Genomic DNA, 10673 nt, shown 5'->3' with positions numbered 1-10673 from the left:
GATGCAGTGGATTTTCCATAATTGATAGGAGCCTGCTGAGTGCCCGTCGCTCTGCCACAGATGTCAAACTGACTAGCTCCATGCCAACAATAGAGCCTGCCTTCCTCACCAGTTTGTCCAGGCGTGAGGCGTCTTTCTTCTTAATGCTGCCTCCCCTGCACACTACCGCGTAGAAGAGGGCGCTCGCCACAACCGTCTGATAGAACATCTGCAGCATCTTATTGCAGATGTTGAAGGACGCCAGCCTTCTAAGGAAGTATAATCGGCTCTGTCCTTTCTTACACAGAGCATCAGTATTGGCAGTCCAGTCTAATTTATCATCCAGCTGCACTCCTAGGTATTTATAGGTCTGCACCCTTTGCACACAGTCACCTCTGATAATCACGGGGTCCATGAGGGGTCTGGGCCTCCTAAAATCCACCACCAGCTCCTTGGTTTTGCTGGTGTTCAGGTGAAACTACTATGCAAAAGATGACTTTAGTAAAGCAGTTAAAAATTAATTTTTTAATATTTTAGAGATGCATTCATTATCGTTTAGTTTACATATAATAATCAATACATTACAATGCATTAAACATATTTTCATTGCTACTCATTTATCTTAATACATAATTCGCCTGCCTCCTCACTCACTCACGTCCGTCCGAAGCCGAATGCGCAGTCGCCTTCTGCGCACCTGCCCGAATAACCTTACGAGACCGACATTCAACCCCAACATCGCGGCAGGCTTACGGCCGCAAAAATTCAAAGAGAAAGGCGACAACGATTAAAGCTCTAAAGGCCTGAAAGGTGATTTCGACTACAGCTCGAGGCCTAATTACACATTCTGATTCAATTACGCATTCATTCAATACACCTATATCAGGTTTGTGGTTCTTATACTTAATACTATTCCGTATTGCACTGGAACATTCATCATTCAGTATTATACTATAGGCCTGGAAAATTCATCAACTAACAGTACAAGCCTGTACAGTAATGAGTAAAGCGGACTACAATCATTACAAAACAATGTCTTCGTTACTTATCATTTGTTCGTCATACACTGCTGACACAAACTCGTGCCCATTTCATCTTACGTTGTCGAAACGGGCTCTTTGTCTAGTCTAAAAATAATGTCTTTGTCATTGATAACAACAGTTGAATAAATGGTTTCAATAAACATTTGATAACAGATGAATTATTTGTATAAACGTTTTATTTTTTATATGTATTGCATGGGGCAATTCATTTAAGAAAGACACTCTCCTTTTTTATCACTATAACAAAAATCAAAATCAGAATCATTTATATTCATCAGTACTTAATGTACAGGAATTTAACTTGGTAGCTTTGTAGATACTTATAACATCACATACAAATGACATAAGTAATATAAGTTAAACAACATACATTACATTATAAACACTTGCAGGAAAATACAGTTATAATGGAGATGTGCAAATAAAAACATGTGTTTGCATGGTGTGTGTGCTCTCTCACATGCACACACCTTCATAAAGTGAAAGAATACACAAATAAGCGAGGAAGGGGGACTAAATGACTAGTTTGCGAGGACTATGGTGCTGGAAAGGAAACTATTTAGGAGTCTTTAATTTTAAGTAGCCTAAAGTGTTTACCAGAGGGGTATTTTTTAAACAAGTGATGACTTGGGCGAGATGAGTCAGTGGTCATCCTTTTGATATGGTCTATAATATTAGATGCATACAGGTTGGCAACAGATGGAAATGCAAGGCCATTTATTTTCTCAGCAGACCTCACAACACACAACAATTTATTTTTGGAGAGGACCGTTTCTGAACCAAACCAGAAAACATTGGAGAATGTGAACAAACTTTCAATTATGGCTCTGTAGAAGTGTACTGTTCTAGGACGGGCTGGGAAATATTTAATTTATTTATTTTGTGTAAAAACTACATCCACTGTTGAGCCTTCTTAGTGATGGGAGTTGTGTTAAGGTCTCAGCTGAGAGTGTATTGTGGTAGTTGTGCCTAAAGTTTTGAAGGATTCCTCCATATTGACTGCAGAATCATTGATTTCTAGAGGGAGAAATTGTAACTGCTGTTTGCCAAAGTCAGTTAGCATTTCCACTGTCTTGGTGATATTGAGTATCTGTATAGTTGTAGCGCACCAAGGTAAAAGACAAGTCACCTCTTTTCTATATGCTGTTTCATCAGCTTTAGTGACTAGTCCAATAATGGTGTTGTCATCAGTGAACTTAATGATTTTTACAGTAGGCTCAGTGGCCCTACAGTCATCAGTGTACAAGGAATATGGGCAGGGGAGTACAGCCTTGCAGGGCCCCATGCTGATATGGAGACAGTGTGAGAAGTGGAATGCCATCCAAAAATTATGTTTCCTGTTTGTCAAAAAAACTGTAAATCCTTTTACAGATCAAAGTATTCAGTTCAGTTGTTTAGTTAAAAACAGTTTAGGGAAGTTGGAGAGAAATGCTGAACTGAAATTTACAAACATTATTCTGGCATAAGTTCTTTTACAGGCCAGATATTCCAGCACAAAGTGAAGGCCCGTGTCTAGGGTCATCCACAGATCTGCCATTCCTATTGTACATGCAAATGTCAGGGGGTCAAGAGGCAGTAACAGACTTAATGTGGGTTAGAAGTAACCATTCAAATATTTTCAGTAGGACAGAACTTAGTGTAATCATTGAGGTAGCTTCAGATTTTGGAAACTAATAATAGCAGAAGATTTAAACCAATCTGGAACAATACACTGTACAAGAGACTGGATAAAGATGTCAGTGAAAAGGAGCAAGCTGACCTTGTTTGATTGTTGCAGGTAAGACTGCACCAAGACCAGCAGACATTTTGCACTTCTGTCTTGCAAACAGCTTCCAGATATTGTATTCCTTTCAGAATTAGAAGAAGAGGAATAAGGCTTTTGCAAAGAAGTGACTGTTTTCAGGACCACTTCAGGATGAGAAGAGCAAAGAGGACTGTTTATACTATAGGCTCTTTGTTATTCAAATCTACTGTAAAAATTATTAAGTTTGTCAGGAAGGAATGAATCTGAGTGAGCACTGGGATATACAGTATATTTTTAGCTAATAACAGACTGAAGGCTTCTCCATACTGAGATACTATTGTTTGCTGAAAACAGAAGTTCCAGTTTGATTTTGCATCTCCAACTAGCTTATCTTATAATATTGATATGTAGATTCCTGGCCAGTTTTAGACTTCCGTATCACCAATTTTATTAACTGTTACTTTTGCTTGGAGAATAACCCTTATTTTTTTTTAACCAAAATTTTCCATTTTTATAAAGCACGGTAGTTTTACAGAAGTTAACATAATATGACAGTGTCTCTCAGCTCTTAAATGTTTTCACAAATAAACACATCCCAGTTAGTACAATCTGAACAGTCTTGCTATGTTGCAACGGACTAAGTGGATAGCAACTATAGCATTACATGGTTAGAGTTACTGAGCGGTGCGCCAGCCGCTATGCGCCCTGTAAAGCGCAAGACCATTGAACCACCATTGTCCCATCTATGTTTGAGCATTTAACAATTTGGTTGTATTAAGTAAGCTCGATGGTTAAGTCTGCTCGATTAATGTCGCCCAACACTATAATCGAGGAGGTCGGGTAAGTGTTCTCCAAACTTGTGATGCAATCTGTCAACCACCATTGCGCTTCATTCCTTTTTGCCGCAGGCAAGACGTAAACTCCGACAAGAATTATCGAAAAAATATATTTCTAGGTGAACAGAACGATTTCAATGTAATAGTGAAAAATTCCAGATTGCCGGAGTAGTGCTTCGACAATATGGAAATATAGAAGCAGACACCACCACCTTTGATTTGTTTCAAGGATCTGCGTCTATAAAATTGGAATCCCGGCGGTTCTAATGCAAAGCCGGGAAGAGATGCGTTAAGACACGTTTCATCAAAGCAATACGCTAAAGAAGGAAATAATAATAATAATAATAATAATGTTGTGAGGAGAAGGTGAAGTTCGCCGATTTTGTTCCTCGCTGATCTGACGTTAAATAAAAAATGACCGGGAAGAGGCGCTCGAAACTCGCGGCTTCTGAAGCGCGCAAGAGAACCTGCGCGCTGTAACACCTACCCGTCCAAAGCCCAATTACTGACAGATAACATTAGCATTCTGTAGCTTTTTTTACATATTATTTACTAGTTGGGGTATTTGTTTTGTAATGCTTTTGGGAACTAATACTTCAAAACTTATAAATACATAAGCTAATGGCAGTTAACATAAGACTTGTCTTTAGGATGGTGGGAAGAAAAGTTCATGCTGTTAAACGGAGAACCTGGAAACTCCACACAAACACGTGTTGGCTGGCAGTTATACACAGTATTCAACGACATGAAGGCATCAGAATTAACTTTTTAAATAAATTGACGCAATATGTGTTAGGGGCGGCACGGTGGCGCAGTGGGTAGCGCTGCTGCCTCGCAGTTAGGAGACCTGGGGACCTGGGCTCGCTTCCCGGGTCCTCCCTGCGTGAAGTTTGCATGTTCTCCCCGTGTCTGCGTGGGTTTCCTCCCACAGTCCAAAGACATGCAGGTTAGGTGGATTGGCGATTCTAAATTGGTGCTTGGTGTGTGGGTGTGTTTGTGTGTGTCCTGCAGTGGGTTGGCACCCTGCCCGGGATTGGTTCCTGCCTTGTGCCCTGTGATGGCAGGGATTGGCTCCAGCAGACCCCCGTGACCCTATGTTCGGATTCAGCGGGATGGAAAATGGATGGATGGAATATGTGTTAGTGTGTGTGAGCATCCCTTGTGATACACTGGCACTCTGAACAGTTATTTATTTGTTTATTTTTTATTTTGCACCCATGGTCACGGTCATAAGTACAGCAAAGACCACTGTTCACTGATGAAAAGCGGGCATGTTCAGGTGAAAGATGAAGTTTATCCAGTAAATGACGATGGCCGCCGATTTACTCATTTTAATATGCAAATTGAAAAGGATAAGTTGATTATTGATGGATATTGATGTGAAAAATGATAAGAGTAGTGTATTTTTGTTGACATTTTTTTGGAAATGGGAGTGGTAGTTAAGTCAGTGAAAATGGCTACAGAGATTGGAGAAACAAATCAGCCAAATTAAAGCATCATGAAAGCTTTACAGAAAACGCCTCTAATATAACTGTACCAGTTTGTTAGAGAGGATAAGAATACACTTAGTCAGCTCTTCTATCTCACAGGCGCACACACACACTTATCTACAGCTTTATCATCCACAGTTTGTTTTCTCTTTGTATTTTCATCGAAAGTTGTTGTTTTGCTGTTAGGCTGTTATCCTATTGATTATAATAAATGTTGTTTTCCAATTGAAACCTTCTGATTTGTACACTTTCTTTAATTTTACTTCATACCCATGATAAATACATTTACCGTAGAAGTCAGAGACTTTAGTAATACACATTTTGCTATTCAAAAGGTGTAAGGAATGCTTCACTAGTTTGGGACCACACCGTTTCAGAAATTTTTAGTAATGTGACTACATTACCTCGTACAACCGCCAGGTGAAGCAGTGAAAGCTTGCAAAGGCGTGTGGAGCACTTGAATTTCTATTAGAAAAGGTTTAGGTTTTATTCACTATCAAGGAACAATCAGCAACGATCTTTTTCTAGTTATATAATATACATATAACATACATCCACGTACAGAAAATTCAAATTAAATTTTAGTAAAATAGAAATAATAATTCATCCATCCATTTTCCAACCCACTGAATCCGAACACAGGGTCACAGGGGTCTGCTGGAGCCAAGCCCAGCCAACACAGGGCACAAGGCAGGGAACCAATCCTGGGCAGGGTGCCAACCCACCGCAGGACACACACAAACACACACTAGGGTCAATTTAGAATCGCCAATCCACCTAACCTGCATGTCTTTGGACTGTGGGAGGAAACCGGAGCGCCCGGAGGAAACCCACGCAGTCACGGGGAGAACATGCAAACTCCACGCAGGGAGGACCCAGGAAGCGAACCCAGGTCCCCAGGTCTCCCAACTGTGAGGCAGCAGCGCTACCCACTGCGCCACCGTGCCGCCATAATAATTCATTTTATTTAAATATACCATTTGAGACATTCAAGGGTACATTACACGCCTCTTCGTGAACATTTTATGCATGGTTTTAATGTGCTAGTGTTGATATTATAAAGTTTATATGTACTTCATAAAGAGTTGCTGTATAATGTTTTATGCTTCCCTAACAATATATACTGAATAGTAGTAAAAACACCACTTCTGTTACTGTAAAAAGTAAAGATTTAATACTACTTAATAGTAATATTAATATGGAATTGTGTAATTAAGTAGCTAAAATATCCAAGTTGTTTTTTTAGAAAAATTTTAACATAGTTATTTGTTTACTTTTTAAAAACTTACATTGTCCTTATGATAATGGCTAATAGAATGTGCTGTAGGACAGTATACCCAGGTAATTTAGTGGCCAATCAAAGCAAGACTTTCTTTTTGTTTCCTACATATCTGCAAATTACTTGCACAGCAAAAATGATGGAAATTGAGAAGCACATTGGTTAGCAATTCTACATTTAAATCCCAAGAGTGCCCATTCTCAGTGTGGACTGTGTATGTTCTCTGGATGCCTAAATGGGTTTTCCTCCCACTTCCACAAAGACAGACATGTATACTGAAGCAAAGGTTTCTTGCTCCTGCTTCCTGCACAGTGTTATTGTGAATACTTAAAAAAGGTTCAATTTCCATCTCAATTGTGATTTCAAAGAAAGTAGGTGTTAGTGTGCAGAGGGTAAGGGAAAAGAATGGAGCTCGCATTCTATTCAGTACTGTCAGGACAGGGATTTTCCACATGCAACATTCTGCTGAAGCTAAATGGATTCAGAAGTGGATGGGTGGATTAAATTGTACTAAAATGAAATTAAGAAATACTCATCAAAATTTTGCTGAAATTGCACATAATTGTTACAGCAGTATCAATAAAACACATCTGTACATCCATTTTTGAATTTTGCTTACAAAAAAACAAAAGAACAGCAGCAATAGACACAAGGTAGGAGCATTCCTGGATAGGGCACCATCTATTAACAGACCTCAAAGGCCTACAATGATGTTTTTGCCCAAAGATAAAGATGCTCCACCTGTTTTGGTTTTTACATTAATTTATTTTAGAAATGTATACTTTTCAGATTTGCTGGTCAGTCTGTTTAAATTACTTATTTTATGGTTTACTATTATTGAATCCTCCATGTTTTCTTGCTGTTGTCAGTGCCTTGTGCTAGTCAGTGACACTGCCATCTCGATTACATTTCTTCCTGACTTCGGAAATAAGGTGTCATCATTAATGAAAAACCTAATATCAGTGGTCTGTCATACTTTCTGCAAATCATGAACATTTGTCCACACCACAGTGTGTTGTGTAATGCTAGAGAAAAAGATTTTATGAAGACCTGGGCTTTGTTCTTGCCTTTGCTGTTGACATCTAGCCTCATTTAATACTATTCATAATTTTCTACTGATTTAATTTTGGTGTTTTTTTAACACCTATTAAATTGGATTGATGCAAATATATTGTCGCAGGAGGCTGGGGGACAGACCCGGCCGGGACGCCTGGAAGACTTGGGAGGTGGCGCATTCGTCCTCCGGGCCACGAGGGGGCAACCACCCTGGATTGGAAGAGGGCCACGGAAGGGGAGCAGGGAGGCTCAAGCCTGTTGGGGCCCGTGCCCACCACTAGGGGGCGACCCAAGCCTCATGGAGCCTGGGACACATTTACTTCCACCACACCCATGAACGATGATCCTTCCAGGGACACTGGAGCTCATCCGGGTAAGAATAAAAGGAGCCGCCTCCCTCCAATCAGTGAGCTGGAATCGGGAGTGGGAGCAGGACGAAGCTCCTGTAGAAGAAGAATGTTCTCCTCAGCACCATGTATTTTGTGTGTTTAGTAAATTAGAATTTTTATAATAACTATTTCGTAACTTGCCAGTGAGAGACGCTTTGGCTTATGAACTAACAAAAATATGTTATTCCAGGGTTCAGGAGAAATAGTGTCCACATGAATAAAATCTAAGCTGTTTCTTGTTTTTTCCTTTCTCAGAGTGAATGTCTCAGGGACAAGGTCACAAGGCTGCAGAAAGTACATGTAGTTTATGCAAGGCGTCTCTCCTGTGCTTAGCTTTGAGAACACAGATAATGCTTAGCTCAACAGACATATTGTTTAACTATACTTAGATGATAAAGATGTTTTTCTGTCTTATTAATCATGAGATGCTGACGTATAAAAAACCCCTCCTGGCTTTTGATCAGGGTTCAAATTGAGCTTTGCGGCAATAAGTTATGCTCTTTTGAATCTCTACTTACTGTGACTCCGAATGAATAATAAAGAGACCTAAAGAAATATTATCTGCCTGTTGTCAGTGTCCCTTCTTCGTCCACACTCCCATGGAGAGAGGAAAAGGTGGCCCAGGGACAGTGAGAGAAAGGCCCGGGAGAAAGGTGATTTGGGCAAGGAGCACAGTGTGTTGTGCGGTACTGTGTTGTGTTGGTTGGAGAGCAAAAATAAACGTGAGTTTTATAAAGATGCGGTGTCTGTCTGATGGTGTCCGGGCAAGTCTCACAATATACTGTACATTTAAATATATATAAATATATTGTGATGGATGGCCGGGGATCGTGCCCTACTGGGAGACCTGGAGGAGCAGGGGACCAGGAGAAGGGTAATTTATACCCCGGGACACAAGAGGGCAGCCCCCTGGGTTGCTTCGGGGCCATAGGATTGGGGCTTAGAAGCTCAAACCTGTTGGGGTCCGTAGCCACCACCAGGGGGTGCCTGGACAGTTCCGGAAGCAAGATCTGCAGCACTTCCGCTACACCCGCATGTGCTGCCTGAAGAGGAGCTGGGTTCATGAGCAGTGCTTCCGCCACACCTGGAAGTGCTGCCAGAGGTTAATCGGGAAGCCCCTGGAGCACTTCCTGGTGCACTATAAAAGGAGCCGACTCACTCCATTCAGAGAGCTGGCGTCGGTTGGAAGAGGATGGAGCTTGCGATGAGGGCAGTAGAGGCGGCAGAGGACTTGAGGAAGAAAAGGGACTGTGAGCCTTGTGGGTATTTTGTGCACTGTGTACTGTGCAGAAAAGAATTAATAAACGTGTGTGTTTGGACATCGTGCGTATATATACAGGTTCATCTCAATAAATTAGAATATCCCTCTGCTGACAAGCTTTATGGAGATGCTGATTTCATTTTCCAGCAGAACTTGGCACCTGCCCATACTGCCAAAAATACCAATACCTGGTTTAATGACCATGGTATCACTGTTTTTGATTGGCTAGCAAACTCACCTGAATTAAACCCCATAGTATTGTGAAGAGGAAGATGAGGGACACCAGACACAACAATGCAGATGAGCTGAAGGTCGATATGTAAGCACCCTGGGCTTCCATAACACCTCAGCAGTGCCGCAGGCTAATCGCCTCCATGCCACGCCGCATTGATGCAGTAATTCATGTAAAAGGAGTATTGAGTGCGTACGTGGACATACTTTTAAGTAGGCCAAAATTTCTGTATTAAAAATCTTTTTTTTTATTGGTCTTATGTAATATCCTAATTTTCTGAGATACTGAATTTTGAGTTTTCATTACCTGTAGGCCATAATCAGCAAAATGAAAAGAAATAAGCACTTGAAATATATCACTCTATGTGTAATGAATCTATATAATATATGAGTTTCAGTATTTGATTTGAATTACTGAAATAATTTTTGATGATATTCTAATTTATTGAGATGCGCCTGTATGTATATATATATATGTATATTTTTATGTTTGTACTGTATAACATGGTATTTCTGTCTTCAGTATTGTTTTTTGTAAACTGTTGTTTATTGTTTTGTGTTTTAGCTTTACTGTAAAAATACACCAAAAAGATGTTGTGTCTGTTTGTTAAACAAGTAAAAATGCAATTTAACTGTATAAAAATATATAGAATTAAATATTTAATATATATGTATTCGCTCTGAGTTCCAATATAACAGTGCCAGGAATTCTGCACTTCAAAGAAAAGCTTTGGCATTAATTAAAAGACTTCAACCATGAGCTCTGTCAGTTCCTGGAATTTTCCTGGACAGTTTTTGTCGTATAAAAATAGATCTGTTTTCTTACCCTATCATAGTTTCATCCTAGCACTTTCTTTCATGTTTTTAATTGTTCATCTTAAACATCTTATCTCTCATAATGTCTGCTCAGAGCATTGTTCTTGTTAAGTATTTATTCCTCTGAGAATTTAAATGGTGTTAGAGCCAAGTTTCAATACTACATTTCAATGTACTGTTGGTAACAATGGGATGGATTTTAGCCACTTGGCATTATATTAATTCATTATATTTTTAATTTTAGCTGAAGTGGGAAAAGGTGTAGCTCCATTTTATCACTTGGTCAGAAGATGTTCGTATTACTATAATAACAAATTAATGTAATTAATACTTTTTTTTCCTGATCAGTTTTAATTTAATACTGTAAGAGGTAGCTGGTGTCATGTAATATGTAAGGGTATTTTCTGCTAATGAATTTCAGATTTCTTGGCAAAGACTTCATTTGTCAGCCTTCCTAGGCAATTCACTATGGAACTAATTTTAAAGACTATCATATAGAAAGAATATGTTTAGAATTGTGAATCCAATGCCATGCATTTTATATTACAG

Source organism: Erpetoichthys calabaricus, chromosome 10, assembly GCF_900747795.2.
Source record: "Erpetoichthys calabaricus chromosome 10, fErpCal1.3, whole genome shotgun sequence".
In the NCBI taxonomy this organism is placed as follows: domain Eukaryota; kingdom Metazoa; phylum Chordata; class Cladistia; order Polypteriformes; family Polypteridae; genus Erpetoichthys; species Erpetoichthys calabaricus.
The sequence above is the reverse complement of the archived record's forward strand: the minus strand, read 5'-3'. Positions refer to the sequence as shown.